General features: G+C 38.7%; 1 protein-coding gene across 4 annotated transcripts in view; it reads left to right on the top strand.

The window, feature by feature from the left end:
* trpm3 (transient receptor potential cation channel, subfamily M, member 3) overlaps positions 1 to 17588 on the top strand; it is a 542866-nt gene that overhangs the window by 265333 nt on the left and 259945 nt on the right. The window lies entirely within an intron of this gene.

Raw genomic sequence — 17588 nt, 5'->3', positions numbered from 1 at the left:
GCTGCAAAACTTGCAACAACAAAAAAATGTTAGCATGTGAATGTTAGCATGTGAATGTTAGCATGCCGATTTTAACGCCTCCAAATGTGTTGATGAAAATTATGACTAGGATGCACGTTACACTCAAACAGCTGGTGTGCAATAAGTACCAAGTTATGTGACTCTGAGGTGTACGGCTGCAAAACTTGCTAAACAACTTAGCGTCCTAATGGTAGCATGCTAACAGTTAGCATATGTCAAATATCAAGTTGTGACTCTGAGGTGTACGGCTGCAAAACTTGCAAAAAAAAAAAAGTTAGCATGTGATTGTTAGCATGGTGATTTAACTCATTAACACATTTTAACAAATGTGTTGATGAAAACTACGACGAGGATGCACGTTACACTCAAACAGCTGGTGTGGATTAAGTACAATACTTACAGTATTAACCTTTTTTGGGGTGAACCAAAAAACAAAAACAAAAGTTAAAAAAAAGTTAGCATGTGAATGTTAGCATGGCGATTTTAACTCCTCCAAATGTGTTAAAGGGAACATTATCACAATTTCAGAAGGGTTAAAACCATTAAAAATCAGTTCCCAGTGGCTTATTTTATTTTTCGAAGTTTTTTTCAAAATTTTACCCATCACGCAATATCCCTAAAAAAAAAGCTTCAAAGTGCCTGATTTTAACCATCGTTATATACACCCGTCCATTTTGCTGTGACGTCACACAGTGATGCCAATACAAACAAACAGCAAGGTATAGCGACATTAGCTTGGATTCAGATTCGGATTTCAGCGGCTTAACACTGTCTGATAAGATAATTACTAACAACTATGAACTAGGTTTACAGCATATGAAATACATTTGGCAACAACATGCACTTTGAGAGTGCAGACAGCCCATTTCAGGCGCACTAAGAACATATATTTTTCCACGATTTCAGCACTCAGGTTAACCATACCTAAATAGACACAAAATACTGCATTACACAAGACTACCCGAATGTACTCGAATGATTGAAAAAATAAATGTTTTTAAGCTAAATTATTGGTAAACACAGTTTATGTATAATAATATACGTAAAACCGCGAGTAATGAATAAAGTTTTCATCAATTAATATATTCTGTAGACATACCCTCATCCGCTCTCTTTTCCTGAAAGCTGATCTGTCCAGTTTTGGAGTTGATGTCAGCAGGCCAGGGAAGCTAGGATCGATATTCTTCTCTTGATCATCTTCTGTGGCATAAGGGACGGTGTGAGCCAAGACATCCAGGGGGTTTAACTCGCTCGTCTGCGGGAACAAACTGCAGCCATTGCTTGCCGTGCTACCGAGGTCCTTTGTCCCTGAATAGCTCACACACTCCGGCAGATTTCTTTCACTTTATCGTTGGAAATGCATCTGCTTTGAGTGTCGCAGGATATCCACACATTCTTGCCATCTCTGTCGTAGCATAGCTTGCGTCGGTAAAGTGTGCGGAACAAACGACTGACCATTTCGTCGACTTTTCCACAGCCTCATATTTTGAACAAATTTTGTCCAATTTCTTGCCACTTTCGCATCTTTGGGCCACTGGTGCAACTTGAATCCGTCCCTGTTCGTGTTGTTACACCCTCCGACAACACACCGACGAAAGTGAGAAAATGGCGGATTGCTTCCCGATGTGACGTCACAACGTGACGTCATCGTTCCGAGAGCGAATAATAGAAAGGCGTTTAATTCGCCAAAATTCACCCATTTAGAGTTCGGAAATCGGTTAAAAAAAAAAAAGGTCTTTTTTCTGCAACATCAAGGTATATATTGACGCTTACATAGGTCTGGTGATAATGTTCCCCTTTAATGGAAACTACGACTAGGATGCACGTTACACTCAAACAGCTGGTGTGGAATAAGTACAATACTTACAGTATCAACCCTTTTTTGGGGCGCAACAAAAAACCAAAAAAATCCACCATACTGCCTGGACTGTCATTGCAATTGCAAATTGCAGCTGGCCATGATCCACACACACCTTTTCAGGCAGTTGGGTTTTCTGGCACTCGGGGCGGGGAGGAGACTGGTCCTGACTGGTTACAAGTTTGGCTCAGTGAGCACTCTTAGTACGGTGGACACACACGCTAACACACTCATTAGAGCTTTTGAGGTGGAATCATGCGTCGAAGGCCCCAAGAATGCTGCCTGCAACAAAACTCTGGTGAGTCTTTGACAACGCGGTCAATACTAAAATATTTGTTGACGCACTTTTTTGTACTTTTTTTTAATTTTTGGCATGCATTATTCAGTCCCAAGTTTGTATCAAGTGCAGCATTATTGGTAAAAAAAAAAAAAATCTTGTTGTAAAGCTTCTTAAACATCATTGGTATGCTCTGAGCTCTGATATGCATTCAGGCGCTGCAGCTGCGGTTGACATGCCTATAATTGGATATTAAGTCTGAGGCTTGTCTTGTTCACTTGGTCTGGTTCGGGTCTTTGCACGTGCTTAAATGCATGAAGTGATGCAGAGGAATGCATGGGGTCCTCCAAAAGGAAGGGACCCAAGAACCCTCGGTCTAGTCCGCGCGTCCATGAAGAAGCCGAGCCGTCCGTTGTTGTTAAAAGCAGCCGAAGGGGGTGGAAAAAAGCAAGAAGGAAAGAACCGGGCAGCGGCCAGCGGATAGATTAGACTGTTGATTGGAGGTGTTTCTCAATTCAGCTCCCTGCCAGTGCCAATTAGAGGCCATACAACGGTCCAGAAAGGACGAGGAGCGGTGGCGGCAGCAATGGAGTCACAATCATGCCGCTCCTCACATACAAATAGGCAGTCACAATTTTCAAGTTAAAAGTAAAAACCATTGTTTGTGGAGAAGATACAAGCAGGAATGAAAGCAATTATTTCTTGGAATAGTCTTACTATTTTACTAACTGGAAAAAAAATATATATATATATGTATATATATATATCTGCTGAAATGTTGATAGTCCTGCTATCTGTGTTGCAATTGTAAACCTCTGGCCTGGAGTTGATTGAAGCTAAAAAGCAAGCACAAAACAGTCAGAGTGTGTCAAGTACCAAGTTATATGACTCTAACCCAGTGGTTCTTAACCTTGTTGGAGGTACCGAACCCCACCAGTTTCATATGCGCATTCACCGAACCCTTCTTTAGTGAAAAATAAAATGTTTTTTTTTTCAAATTCAAGACGAAGTTGTATGTTTTTGGTAACACTTTAGTATGGGGAACATATTCTAAGTAACAAAGACTTAATTTAGAGTTAGTTGGTTAGGGTTGGAGGGTTAGGGTTATAATAAGGCCATGCCAAATAAGGCATTAATAAGTACTTAATAATGACTAGTAAAGAGCCAATATGTTACTAATTTGCATGTTAATAAGCAACTAATTAATGGTGAATATATTCCCCATAGGGGCAGCACGGTGGAAGAGGGGTTAGTGCATCTGCCTCACAATACGAAGGTCCTGAGCAGTCCTGGGTTCAATCCCGGGCTCGGGATCTTTCTGTATGGAGTTTGCATGTTCTCCCCGTGACTGCGTGGGTTCCCTCCGGGTACTCCGGCTTCTTCCCACCTCCAAAAACATGCACCTGGGGATAGGTTGATTGGCAACACTAAATTGGCCCTAGTGTGTGAATGTGAGTGTGAATGTTGTCTGTCTATCTGTGTTGGCCCTGTGATGAGGTGGCGACTTGTCCAGGGTGTACCCCGCCTTCCGCCCGATTGTAGCTGAGATAGGCTCCAGCGCCCCCCGCGACCCCAAAAGGGAATAAGCGGTAGAAAATGGATGGATGGATGGATGTTCCCCATACTAAAGTGTTACCATGTTTTATTACTGGTGCACAAAATGAAGCGTGCATGAACATCACCTTGTTCAAAGAACAAAACCAACACAGTGCATAAACTCACAACAAATTACACACCTGCAAATCAGTGTGACTTCTGCTGTTGTCGTATCCGTAATACGCCGATAGGGAGAAGTTTTTATTTACACGATGAGTCGGTGTGTCTTGACCTCTGCCGAACCCCTGAGCCCGACTCACCGAACCCCTAGGGTTCCATCGAACCCAGGTTAAGAACCACTGCTCTAAGGTGTACGGCTGCAAACATTGCTTCAAAAGTTAACATCCTAGTGGTGGCACACTAACAGTTAGCGTATGTCAAGTGCCAAGGTATGTGACTCTGAGGTGTACAGCTGCAAAAATTGCTTCAAAAGTTAGCGTCCTAATTAGAGATGTCCGATAATGGCTTTTTGGCCGATATACGATATTCCGATATTATCTAACTCTTAATTACCGATACCGATATCAACCGATACCGATATATACAGTCGTAGAATGAACACATTATTATGCCTAATTTTGTTGTGATGCCCCGCTGGATGCATTAAACAATGTAACAAGGTTTTCCAAAATAAATTAACTCAAGTTATGGAAAAAAGTGCCAACATGGCACTGCCATATTTATTATTGAAGTCACAAAGTACATTCTTTTTTTTAACATGCCTCAAAACAGCAGCTTGGGATTTGGGACATGCTCTCCCTGAAGAGGTTGAGGTGGGCGAGGGGGGGGGTTAGGGGGTAGCGGGGGGTGTATATTGTAGCGTCCCGGAAGAGTTAGTGCTGCAAGGGGTTCTGGGTATTTGTTCTGTTGTGTTTATGTTGTGTTACGGTGCGGATGTTCTCCCGAAATGTGGCTGTCATTCTTGTTTGGTGTGGGTTCACAGTGTGGCGCATATTTGTAACAGTGTTAAAGTTGTTTATACGGCCACCCTCAGTGTGACCTGTATGGCTGTTGATCAAGTATGCTTTGCATTCACTTGTGTGTGTGAAAAGCCGTAGATATTATGTGACTGGGCCGGCACGCAAAGGCAGTGCCTTTAAGGTTTATTGGCGCTCTGTACTTCTCCCTACGTCCGTGTACACAGCGGCATTTTAAAAAGTCATACATTTTACTTTTTGAAACCGATACCAATAATTTTGAAACCGATACCGATAATTTCCGATATTACATTTTAAAGCATTTATCGGCCGATATTATCGGACATCCCTAGTCCTAATGGTAGCACACTAACAGTTAGCATATGTCAAGTGCCAAGTTATGTCACACAGAGGTGAATGGCTGCAAAAATTGCTTAAAATGTTAGCATCCTAATGGTAGCATGCTAACAGTTCGCATATGTGAAATACCAAGTTATGTGACTCTGAGGTGTATGGCTGCAAAATTTGCACAAAAAGAAAGTTAGCATGTGAATGTTAGCATGTTAACATTAACGTGCTAACAGTTCACACGTGTCAATAATGAAGTTATTTGAATCTAAGCTGCAGGAATAGCAAAAAAATAAAGAAGTTAGCCTTATAGGATGCTAGCATGCTAATGTTGGCATGTCAAGAGTTAGCATGTGTCTAGCACCAAGTAATATGACTCTAGGTTTACGGCTGCAAACATTGCTTAAAAAGTTAGCGTCCTAATGGTTGCGTGCTAGCAGTTAGTATATGTCACGTACCAAGTTATATGACTGCAAAATTTGCACACAAAAAAAGTTAGCATGTGAATGTTAGTATGCTAGCATGTTAACGTTAACATGCTAACAGTTTGCATGTGTTATTTGAATATGAGGTGTATTGCTGCAGAAATAGCAAAGAATAAATAAGTCAGCCTTATAGCATGCTAACATGCTAATGTTTGCATGCCAAGAGTTAGCATGTCTCAAACACCAAGTTATATGACTCTAAGTTGCACAGCTGCAAAATAAAAAAAATTAAAAAGTTAGCATGTGAATGTTAGCATGTTAACATTAACATGCTAACAGTTTGCATGTATTAATAATCAAATTATTTGAATCTGAGATGGACGGCTGCAGAAATAGCAAATAATAAATACGTTAGCCTTATAGCATGCTAATGTTATCATGCCAAGAGTTAGCATGTGTCAAGCACCAAGTTATATGACTCTAAGGTATACGGCTGCAAAAATTGCTTAAAAAGTTAGCGTCCTAACGGTAGCATGCTAACAGTTGGCATATGTCAAGTACCAAGTTATATGACTAAGTTGTACGGCTGCAACATTTGCAACAAAAAAAGTTAGCATGTGAATGTTAGCATGCTAGCATGTTAAAGTTAACATGCTAACAGTTAGCATGTGTCAATAATCAAGTTATTTGAATCTGAGCTGCAGGAAAAGCAAACAATAAAGGAGTTAGCCTTATAGCATGCTAGCATGCTAATGTTGGCATGCCAAGAGTTAGCATGTGTCAAGTATCACGTTATATGAGACGGCTGCAAAATTTGCAAACAAAATAAAAAAAAAGTCAGCATGTTTTTGTTAGCATGCAAAAACATCAAAAACGTTGCATGCTAACCTACGGATGCTAACAGTTAGCATGTGTCAAGTATCAAGCTACGACTGTAAGGTGTACAGCTGCAAAATTAGTTTAAAAAAATGTTAGTGTGGAGAAAATCCAAGCAAGAATGGAAGCAATATTTTCTTGGAATATTCTTACTAATTTACTAATCATGTTGTGTTTAATCCTGTCTGCAATTTAAAAAGCGGCACTTGTGTCACCTGCAAAGTGGTCTAGTTCCCGAGCTGGCGGATGAATACACAGTTTCAGGGTAATGTAGAAACAATCGGGCAGCACGGTGATGTGGTGGGCTCGCTAACCCCTTCTAGTCCCCAAGAGTGATGGTTCATCGCAGGTCCAAGTCTTGTGTTCGGGTAAGTTAGCTTGCGTTCGGTGCGGTTGGTTCCGGTTCTTGCCTCAAACTTGGTGGTGGGTTTACTGGTCCTGTGGTGTGACAGGGTCAGTCGGGCGAACAGGGCGTGTGTTGTTGTAGCGGCAGCGGTGGTCAAAGGCTTGTACAAGCACGCTTTGACGCTGCGGGCTGGGAGAGGAGCCAGCTAAACTCTCCTGGAATGAACTTTTTGTGTTCGTGTGCTTTGGATTTGGGCGTTCGGTCCGCTCCGTGGTTATCGGGTCCGATATGGACACAAACGTCCTTAACTGGACACATCTTGGACATCATAAGGTTGAACTTGAAATGGTCACGACACATAAGTACTTTGGGATTGTTACTGATTTCAAATCTCACATTGAAAAACTTGCGGCTAAACTTAAAATTCAACTACATGTGTGAATGCTCCAATGCTGAAGTTGAACTGAAATCCTGGAATTTTTTTTAAATTGTTGAAGTAGAGCACACAATTCCCAAATAGGCTGAATATTTTGAAGTTGGAACAGTTTGAATCAGATTAAAAATGTGGGAATTGTGAAACTTTGAAGAATGTCCCATTGATTTAAATGGGAATTTCTCCAAAATTTGGGAATTTCGGGAAAAGCGGGAATTTTTTTTAAAATGGTAAAAAACTTCAATGGTCTGAATGAGTCGAAATGGTTGGTGTTGACATTTCTCAAATCGGTTGAGAAATGTTGAAGTAGTAACATGTTGAATTGAGAAATGGTATTACGAAATTCCTGGAATTTCGGGTAAACCGGGGAATTTTTCCAGTTCAAAAAACAACTTTGTTTTTTGTCCTGATTCAGAGGAATGTTTTGACGGTGGAATGGTTTAAATGGGTTGAAAAATGTGGAAAGAGTAGTGGAACTTAAGGGTGGAAATAGGTTACCAAAAAACGTGAATTCCTGGAAATTTGTTGAATGTGGAAAAATGGTAGTTTGAATGTCCAGGATGAGTTGAATGTGTTGAAGGTGGAATGGGTTGAAAAATGTGGGAATTGTGGAAGTTTGAAAAATGGCCAATTCATTTTGAATGGGGAAAATGCAAAAAAAAAAAAGGAATTATGGGAAATCCGGGAATTGTTTTTTTAATTGTTGAAGTAGAGCATACACTTCCTGAACAGGCTGAGTTTTTTGAAGTAGGAACAGTTTGAATCAGATTAAAAATGTGGGAATTGTGGAACTTTGAAGAATGTCCCATTGATTTAAATGGGAATTTCCCCAAAAATTGGGAATTTTGGGAAAAGCGGGATTTTTTTTTTAAATGGTAAAAAACTTCAATGGTCTGAATGAGTCGACATGGTTGGTGTTGACATTTTTCTAATCTGTTGAGAAATGTTGAAGTCGTAACATGTTGAATTGAGAAATGATATTATGGAATTCCTGGAATTTCGGGTAAACCGGGGAATTTTTCCAGTTCAAAAAACAACTTAATTTTTTGTCCTAATTAAGAGGAATGTTTTGATGGTGGAACGGTTGAAGTGGGTTGAAAAATGTGGGAAGAGTAGTCGAAAAAAAGGGTGAAAATAGGGCTTTGGTAAACCAGGAATTCTTTGTGTAGAATTGTTTTGAACTTGGAAAAAAGGTAATTTGAATGTCAAGGATGAATGGAATGTGTTGAAGGTGGAATGGTTTAAATAGGTTGAAAAATGTGGAAATGATGGAAGTTTGAAAAATAGCCAATTCATTTTGAATGGGAAAAATGTCTCGGAAAACTTGGAATTCTGGGAAATCTGGGAATTTTATGAATTTTTCAAGAGAAAGCCCGCGATTCCCGAATAGGCTGAACAGTTTGAAGTTGGAACGTTTTGAATTGGGTGAAAAATGTGGAAGGTAGAGCGTGCCAAAATCTGGAGAAGAAGAAGTTTAACTGAAGGAATTGCGTGTGAATGCTCCAATGCTGAAGTTGAACTGAAATGCTGAATTTTTTTTTAGAATTGTTGAAGTAGAGTACATAATTCCCAAACAGGCTGAATATTTTGAAGTTGGAACAGTTTGAATCAGATGACAAATGTGGAAGTTGTGGAACTTTGAAGAATGTCCCATTGATTTAAATGGGAAATTCAGAAAAAATTGTGAATTTCGGGAAAAGCGGGAATTTTTTGAACATGTTAAAAAAAACTTGAATGGTTTGAATGAGTTGAAATGGTTGGTGTTGAAACTTTTCAAATCGGTCGAGAAATGTTGTAGCAGTAACATGTTGAATTGAGAAATGGTACGGAATTTCTGGAAAACCGGGAATTTTTCCGGTTAAAAAAAAACATTTTTTTTTGTCCTGATCTAGAGGAATGTTTTGACGGTGGAACGGTTGAAATACGTTGAAAAATGTGGAAGGAGTAGTCGCCAGAAAAAAGGGTGGGAAATAGGGCTTTGGAAAAGCAGGAATTCTGGAAAATCCTGGAATTTTTTTGAAAAAAAAGGTAGTTTGAATTTACAGAATGGTGAAATAGGTTGAAGGTGGAATGGTTTGAATCGGTTGAAAAATGTGGAAATGGTGGAAGTTTGAAAAATGACCAATTCATTTTGAATGACGAAAAATGTCCCGGAAAACCTGGAATTCTGGGAAATCTGGGAATTTTTGGAATTTTTCAAGGGAAAGCCCGCGATTCCCGAATAGGCTGAACAGTTTGAAGGTGGAACGGTTTGAATCGGGTGAAAAATGTGGAAGGTAGAGCGCGCCAAAATCTGGAGAAGAAGAAGAAGTTGAATAAATAGATGAATTTAGATGTAGAACCATGAATGCTTGGAGCATTCACACAATTAGGATTTTTCTTTAGAAACAAGTCCTGTTTTTCCCTACAAGTAAGGAAATGCTTGATCCTGACCACTTTTATGCCTTTGTTAGATTATGGAGGCTTGCTTTTCATGATTGCACCTGACACTTGTTTGAAAAAACGGGATACTGTATGTGCCTTACCTTTTATTACTGCTTGTACCATTGCACTTCCTATGCAAAGGCAAACTGTCCATCTTTATCAGTACGCAGATTTTCTCGATGGTTGTGTTTTATGTATAAATCACTTCTTGGTCTGGTTCCCCCTTATCTGTGTTCTTTTACAAAACGCAAAACCAGTGAAGTTGGCACGTTGTGTAAATGGTAAATAAAAACAGAATACAATGATTTGCAAAACCTTTTCAACCTATATTCAATTGAATAGACTGCAAAGACAAGATACTTAACGTTCCAACTGGAAAACCTTTTTTTTTTGTGTGCAAATAGCTCATTTGGAATTTGATGCCTGCAACATGTTTTAAAAAAAAGTTGGCACAAGTGGTAAAAAAGACTGAGAAAGTTGAGGAATGCTCATCAAACACTTATTTGGAACATCCCACAGGTGAACAGGCTAATTGGAAACAGGTGGGTGCCATGATTGGGTATAAAAGCAGCTTCCATGAAATGCTCAGTCATTCACAAACAAGGATGGAGCGAGGGTCACAACTTTGTCAACAAATGCATGAGCAAATTGTTTAAGAACAACATTTCTCAATGAGCTTTTGCAAGGAATTTATGGATTTCACTATCAAAGGTCTGTAATATCATCAAAAGGTTCAGAGAATCTGGAGAAATCACTGCACGTAACATTGAATGCCCATGACCTTTGATCCCTCAGGCGGTACTACATCAAAAACCGACATCAGTGTGTAAAGGATATCACCGCATGGGTTCAGGAACACTTCGGAAAACCATTGTCCGTAACTACAATTTGTCGCTACATCTGTAAGTGCAGGTTAAAACTCTACTATGCAAAGCGAAAGCCATTTATCAACAACACCCAGAATCGCTGGGCCCGAGCCCATCTAAGATGGACTGATGCAAAGAGTAAAAGTGTTCTGTGGTCTGACGAGTCCACATTTCTGTCAGGTTCAAACACTGATGACATCTAATAATCAGACAAGAAGCAAGGAATCATGCAGAGACAGAGTTCAATTTAGCTCGAGGAGACACGTGTTTTGGGCTGTATTCTAGTAACAGATCCAAACTACGTTCTAAAAATCCTGCCCGCGTGTCTCCTCTATTTATTAGGAATGTCCCTATTACATCACTGTCGCTGAGGGAAGGGGGTAATCTCGACAACTCCAGTTAGACACAATAAATGATTATACAAAAATGCAAATATGTTGACACATGGTGCTATCGCCCAGTCTCTGCTTTGTCTGCGTCCCGGTACCCAATGTTCGGCCTTTGCAGTCAGCAGGCCGAGTCTGGACACAACACTGATAAAGAGGTTGGCAATCTTTTGGATTGCGAGCACTGCACAAATACAAAAATACCACTTCAGCACAATTGACAATACTTTATAGCAACGGCCCTTAAGCATAAAGTTATGATGATAATATATACATAATTTTTCTAACAATTTCAAATTGATTTTGGAAACTGTGGACGTTGTGTCTTCCGGACCAAAGAGGAAATAAACCATCTGGATTGTTCTTGGCGCAAAGTTGAAAAGCCAGCATCTGTGATGGTATGGGGGTGTATTAGTGCCCAAGACATGGGTGACTTACACATCTGTGAAGGCGCCATTAATGCTGAAAGGTACATACAGGTTTTGGGGCAACATATGTTGTCATCCAAGCAGCGTTATCATGGACGCCCCTGCTTATTTCAGCAAGACAATGCCAAGCCACATGTTACAACATAGGTTTCATAGTAAAAGAGTGCAGGTACTAGACTGGCCTGCCTGTAGTCCAGACCTGTCGCCCATTGAAAATGTGTGGCGCAATATGAAGCCTAAAATACCACAACGGAGACCCCCGGACTGTTGAACAACTTAAGCTGTACATCAAGCAAGAATGGGAAAGAATTCCACCTGAAAAGCTTCAAAAATTGGTCCCCTGAGTTCCCAAACGTTTACTGAGTGTTGTTAAAAGGAAGTTTTCTAGAGCACTCATAAGAGCCGTGGTGTGTTGGTTCGTATTTTTAGGTTTACTTTTTGTTGAAAGTGCAATTTTAATGTTGATTGTGTAGTTTATTAGTTACAAATATAGGTTATTACATTTGTTTTACTTCAGCAATTTTCTCTAAAAGACACATTGAGGTTATAAAGTGGGATTTATCCAATTACTTGATTAATCGAAATTAACTACTCGATCACTAAAATAATCGATAGCTGAAGTCCTACTTTCTACGGACAATTGGATGGATAAAGGATATTTGTCATAACTGCTTCAAATTTGTTTAATAACTCTTAAGCACAATTATGTTAGAATTTGGCATCGTTACTCCTCCTAACTCTGTTGTTTGCTAACTTGCTGACAACCATTGTCTTTTCGTGAGGAGCAGGAAAAAAAGCTCTGACTCACTCGGGCAGAAGGCGTTTGCCGCCCCTGTTGATTTACATGTACGCATTTCTAAATCTCCATTAACACACCTGAAACGTGAAGGAAATCTACTACTTCTTTATCTTTGAGTCAAAAGGGTGATTTATTATCTTGTTTATTCATTTTAGTTCATCATACTTTTGCTCCTTTAAACCAAGCAAACGATTAGAAAGCCTCGTCAGCGTTACAGTCGTATCAAAAATATTGTCAATTTAACTTTGTTAACACATCTCTGTTTATTTTCAGGGTCGGGCTGCAACGATTAATCGATCAAATCGATTACTTTGATTCGAAAAATTCTTTTAATTATGTTCCATTTCTTCGATGAATCCTTTAATGAGCGTAACGAATATATATATTTTTTAAATCGGGATCACATGGAGCTTTAAATATGTGGACATAGTTTCTGCACAGTCAGCACATGAGAGTTGAGAGTTTGGGCGCCGTGACATGGGTGGCGGCATTTTTCATTTATTTGTCATTTTTATTTTTAAAATGTTAAAAATTCCAATTTAAATGTGAACTGTTAAAAAAAAGAATGAGTGTTATGGAAAGCAGAAACATCTTTTATTTCAACCATTTTCCCTAAAATACGCGTCGAGGTTATCAAGCGGGTTTTATTCGAATACTCGATTAATCGGATTAACTCAACAATGGATTACTAAAATAAACGTTCTCAGTGGTCCGCCAAATAATGTGTGTCTCAGCCGCAGCGGTACTTAGTTGTAATACACTTTTCCACCACTTGTGGCAGTAATGACAATATCAAACAAACAGAAGAAGTCTGGAGATAAAGTCTTAAGCGCAAAAAATATGACTAAAGTGGTGTAGCTGTATTTTCATTTACACTTTGATTTTATTGAAAGTTTGTTATTATTAGTATTATCTATTATTAATTTAATTAGAATGTATTTATTTTAGCCTGGCATAATTTTATGTACATTTATGTTTGTCAGTCATTTATGAGTCTTATCAGTACTTATTTTGCTAATTAGCCTGACCTAAGCCTCAGGTTTATTTGTTAAATAAATAATAATCTTTGTGATGAACACATGCGTTCAAATGATTTGACGAGGTTGTAAACTGGAAGTAAGTTAGATATAATAATTCAATATGATTAAAATCAAGCGTTCCATTACTAATTCAGTGTTAATATTGTGGGGGAAAAAGTTGGCCCCCTAGGTCAAAAAGGTTAAGAACCCCTGATTTAGAGATACATTTGATAATAAAATCACTGTATCGGTACTTCAGTTTAATTTGTAAATGGATGTCTAAATTTTAAGTGTAAAAACATTTTAAGTATATTTCGTTGTACTGCAGTTTAATTCTAAGGTTATGGTCTAACATGATTTTGCTTGCTTTTTGCCCCCCCCGTGGGCCATTTTCTTTCAAATGTAATAAGATGATCTTTTTTCTTGCATGGATCCTCCTCAGTATTTATTGAAGGATCTGTGCGCGTATTTTCGGATCCTGGAAGAGATCTTTATCGGGCTGCGATCCCACGCTGCGGACCTTGCGTATGCTGCCAATGCAACTACTAATATTATGTGCCCCAATCTCACACATATACACACACACACACACACACACACGCACACACACACACACACGTATTTGTATTTCTTACCTTCTTGAGACCTCCAAATGCCTACCTCTTTAGGACCACCCTTTCTAGACATCATAGGAGCAAATGAAAGACATCCCTGAACTTGGAAAAAAAATCTATTTAAATGACACACACACACACACACACACACACACACACACACACACACACACACACACACACACACACACACACACACACACACACACTCACACACACATTCTTGTTTTTGTTACCTTCTGGAGACCTCCGAATGCCTACCTCTTCAGAACCACCCTTTCTAGATATATAAAGATGTGTATTTACAACATTAACAATATAAACATACTATGCAAATATAAAAAAGCTTGTTGTGAAAAATGAGTTGGAATTTCACAAGAAAAAGGTCAAAATTCCACAAGAAAAACTTAAAATTTTGCCATTATTAAAATAAAAGTCGTCATTTTACTCAACGCAAGTCAACATTTTACAAGAAAAATGTGTGCAATATTATGATAAAAGTTGGAATTTTACTCAATAACAGTCGCAATTTTAGAAGAAAAGCTTAAAATGTTAGCAGTTTCATTAAAAGAGTTGTATTTCTACTCGACAAAAGTCACAATTTTATAAGAAAACTTAAAAATGTTGGCAATATTATAATAATAGACGGAATTTCACTTGGCAAAATTATGAAAAAAGTCATAATTTTATAAGAAAACTTAAACATGTTGGCAATATTGTAACAATAATTGGAATTTCACTTGGAAAAATTATGGCAAAAGTCATAATTTTACTCAAAAAATATCACTATTTTACAAGAACAAAAAAATGGGCTTCTGCCTTGTGATAAAAGTCAGAATTTTATATGACAAATGTCACCATTTTGCAGTAAAAAGTAAGAATTTTACATTAAAAAAGTAAGAATTTTACAAGAAAATATTGCAATATTACATAAACACAAAGAATTGAGAAATTGTTCCCAATTTTATAAAAAAAAAAAAAAAAAGTCGACACATTGTGAGAAAAAGACTGCTTTTAGTTATTTCATTTTTGGGGGGAATTTTTTGTTTGTAATCGGTTTTTCCAATCATCCATTTTCTACCGCTTAATCCCTTTGGGGTCGCGAGGGGCGCTGGAGCCTATCTCAGCTACAATCGGGCGGAAGGCGGGGTACACCCTGGACAAGTCGCTACCTCATCGCATGACCAACACAGATAGACAGACAACATTCACACTCACATTCACACACTAGGGCCAATTTAGTGTTGCCAATCAACCTATCCCCAGGTGCATGTCTTTGGAGGTGGGAGGAAGCCGGAGTACCCGGAGGGAACCCACGCAGTCACGGGGAGAACATGCAAACTCCACACAGAAAGATCCCGAGCCCGGGATTGAACCCAGGACTGCTCAGGACCTTCGTATTGTGAGGCAGACGCACTAACCCCTCTTCCACCGTGCTGTAATTGTTTTTTTAATCTTCATTATTTACTTCAAGTTATTACAGTATGTCTCTCTATACATTTAAAAAAAAAAAAAATGTTGGCCAATGGGGGCGCATTTTAATTTCTTACGCACACTTGTTATTACATATGTTGACCAGAGGGGAACCACTTCAAATTTTTACACACTCTTGTTATTTCATATGTTGACCAGAGGGAAGCACTTTTAAAACCGACAGAGTCAATTTGAAAAAAACTTCCTTTTTGGGACCACCCTAATTTTGATAGATTTCACCACCAGGGGTGCAAATGAGATCTCTATTTTTTGTTATTTGTAAAGTGCTTAAGGCCGATGACAAACGAGGCACGGACCACAGATGGCCCCTGTGCAGCACTTTGGGCAACCTAGCTGTAGAAGCTAACTGTTAATGGCCACTATAGTCTTAGTACCGTAGTGTATTTGTTCATCCTATGGTCACATACAGGACACGGGTTGTCTTACGTCAGCACCGGAAGTCGTAAAATCAGCTGTTCACTCGGCGGGTTTTTTCGGGGATGAATGTGGAAGTCCTTCTTTAGCTGCCGTCTTGTTTTATCATATATTTTCTGCCTTTGCACCTGCCAATGTTTACTTTTGTATGCACATTAAATCAACAAAAAATCCTGACTTTGGAGCAATGTTCACAGACTCTAGTATTTGGCTCTCTATTAGATGCAAGGATTTTCGGTAATGGGTCCTTGATTTTGGTCCGAACTTGTTCACCGGTCCTCATATGGAAGGTACTTTTCCTTGTTGATGTCTCAGGAAGGGTAGAAATACAAGAACACACTAACATACGCTCACACACACGCACACGTTTTTGTATTTCTTACCTTCTTGAGATCTCCAAATTCCTACCTCTTTAGGACCACCCTTTCTAGACATCATAGGAGCAAATGAAAGACATTCCTGAACTTGGAAAAATATATATTTAAATGATACACACACACACACACACACACTCACACGGGTTGCTAATCGCACATCAAGGCGTACCTAAATATTGTGTAAAAATCATGTTTGCAGGTGTGTGCCGTGCCAGAAGTGCAACCTGTAAAGGTATCGTGTCAAACCACACGGGTCAAACTAGGGATGGGGATTGATACGATGTTTCCTGTTCCGATTCCACTTTCGGATAATCAATTTATCCATCAAACAGTTGCCTCTGCAAATTGTGTAACAAAGCTAATATACGTTTAGACTGTTACAATCAACCATCTGAAGGCGGCCATTATTGCAATGTGGCCCTCAATAATACCGAGTTTGACTTGCCTGTCTTAAACCTGAGGTCCTAAAAATCCACTCACATTTGCTCCGAATTTTTTTTCTCCATAAAATACATTTCAAGGAGCATTTGCTTAATACTATTTGGTATATTCTTTACAGACGGTTTTACTATGTAAACTCACACTCAACGTTCTAAGGTAGGTGTGTCCCGACAGAACTTCTTCACTTCCAATACGACACCGATATTGGAGCCGAGAGTATTGATCCGATACCATAATAGCATGGTTCAGGCATAAATTTTTTTATTCTGTAGCATGGAATGTTTGATCAAGTGAAACAAGTCAGAGAACAACGCTAGTTATCAAAACATCAACATATTTATTATTCTGCTGTCTTTAAGTTCAAAGGGGAGGGGTCATTGTTTTTTGGCAAACATGTAGTGGTTACAATGATTTGTTTCGTGGAACTCATGGCACAGTAAGTGGAATGATGCGGACACGTTTGTTACTGGACACTTTCTGATACGCTTCTGCCTTGGAGACTTTGTATGTGTAAGTAATATGCAACTATAAATATTTGATGCATGTTTATATTGACAAATGTGCTGTTTTATTGTTCAATGATTATTACGTACGTCAAGCTTGTGTGCTATTGAGTGCTTAGCTGTTGTGTAGCTGTGAGCCCTTGCAGTTGTACTTTTTGTAAATGACTTCACTAAAATACAGGAAAAGAGCAACCATGTGTGCTTATTGGAGCACATTTAACTGTCCAGTTTTATTTAAATAAACACGCAGCAGGACTGCTATTGCACATTTTACATGCAATTTAATCAGATACTTGTTTTTGGCTGACATCAGATTGGGGCACCCCTCGTTCTAAAGACCAAAAATAAAATAAAATACAGAAATAAATATAAAATAAATATAATATAAAATATAAATATAAAAATGCTGTTAATTAAATATATTTATACTCTTTACACTTTCAAACAAGTACGTTTTTAAAACTACTTCCACTTGAATGATTAATTTCAACCTTTAAATGCTGATTTATGTGCAGGTAGCTACAGTACATTCCTTCTTTTTTGTTTAAACCAAAAGTAAACAAATTAAACCACACTTTTTTAAAAAAATTTTTACATAATACACCCTTGTCTAACATATATAGACACACACTCTCACACAACACGCGTGCACACACACAAAAAAAACAAAACACACACACACACACACACACACACACCTCATAATTTCAGTAGGAAAGTGTCCTC

The sequence above is a fragment of the Nerophis lumbriciformis genome, linkage group LG20 (assembly GCF_033978685.3).
Source record: "Nerophis lumbriciformis linkage group LG20, RoL_Nlum_v2.1, whole genome shotgun sequence".
Lineage (NCBI taxonomy): Eukaryota > Metazoa > Chordata > Actinopteri > Syngnathiformes > Syngnathidae > Nerophis > Nerophis lumbriciformis.
The sequence above is the reverse complement of the archived record's forward strand: the minus strand, read 5'-3'. Positions and strand labels throughout refer to the sequence as shown.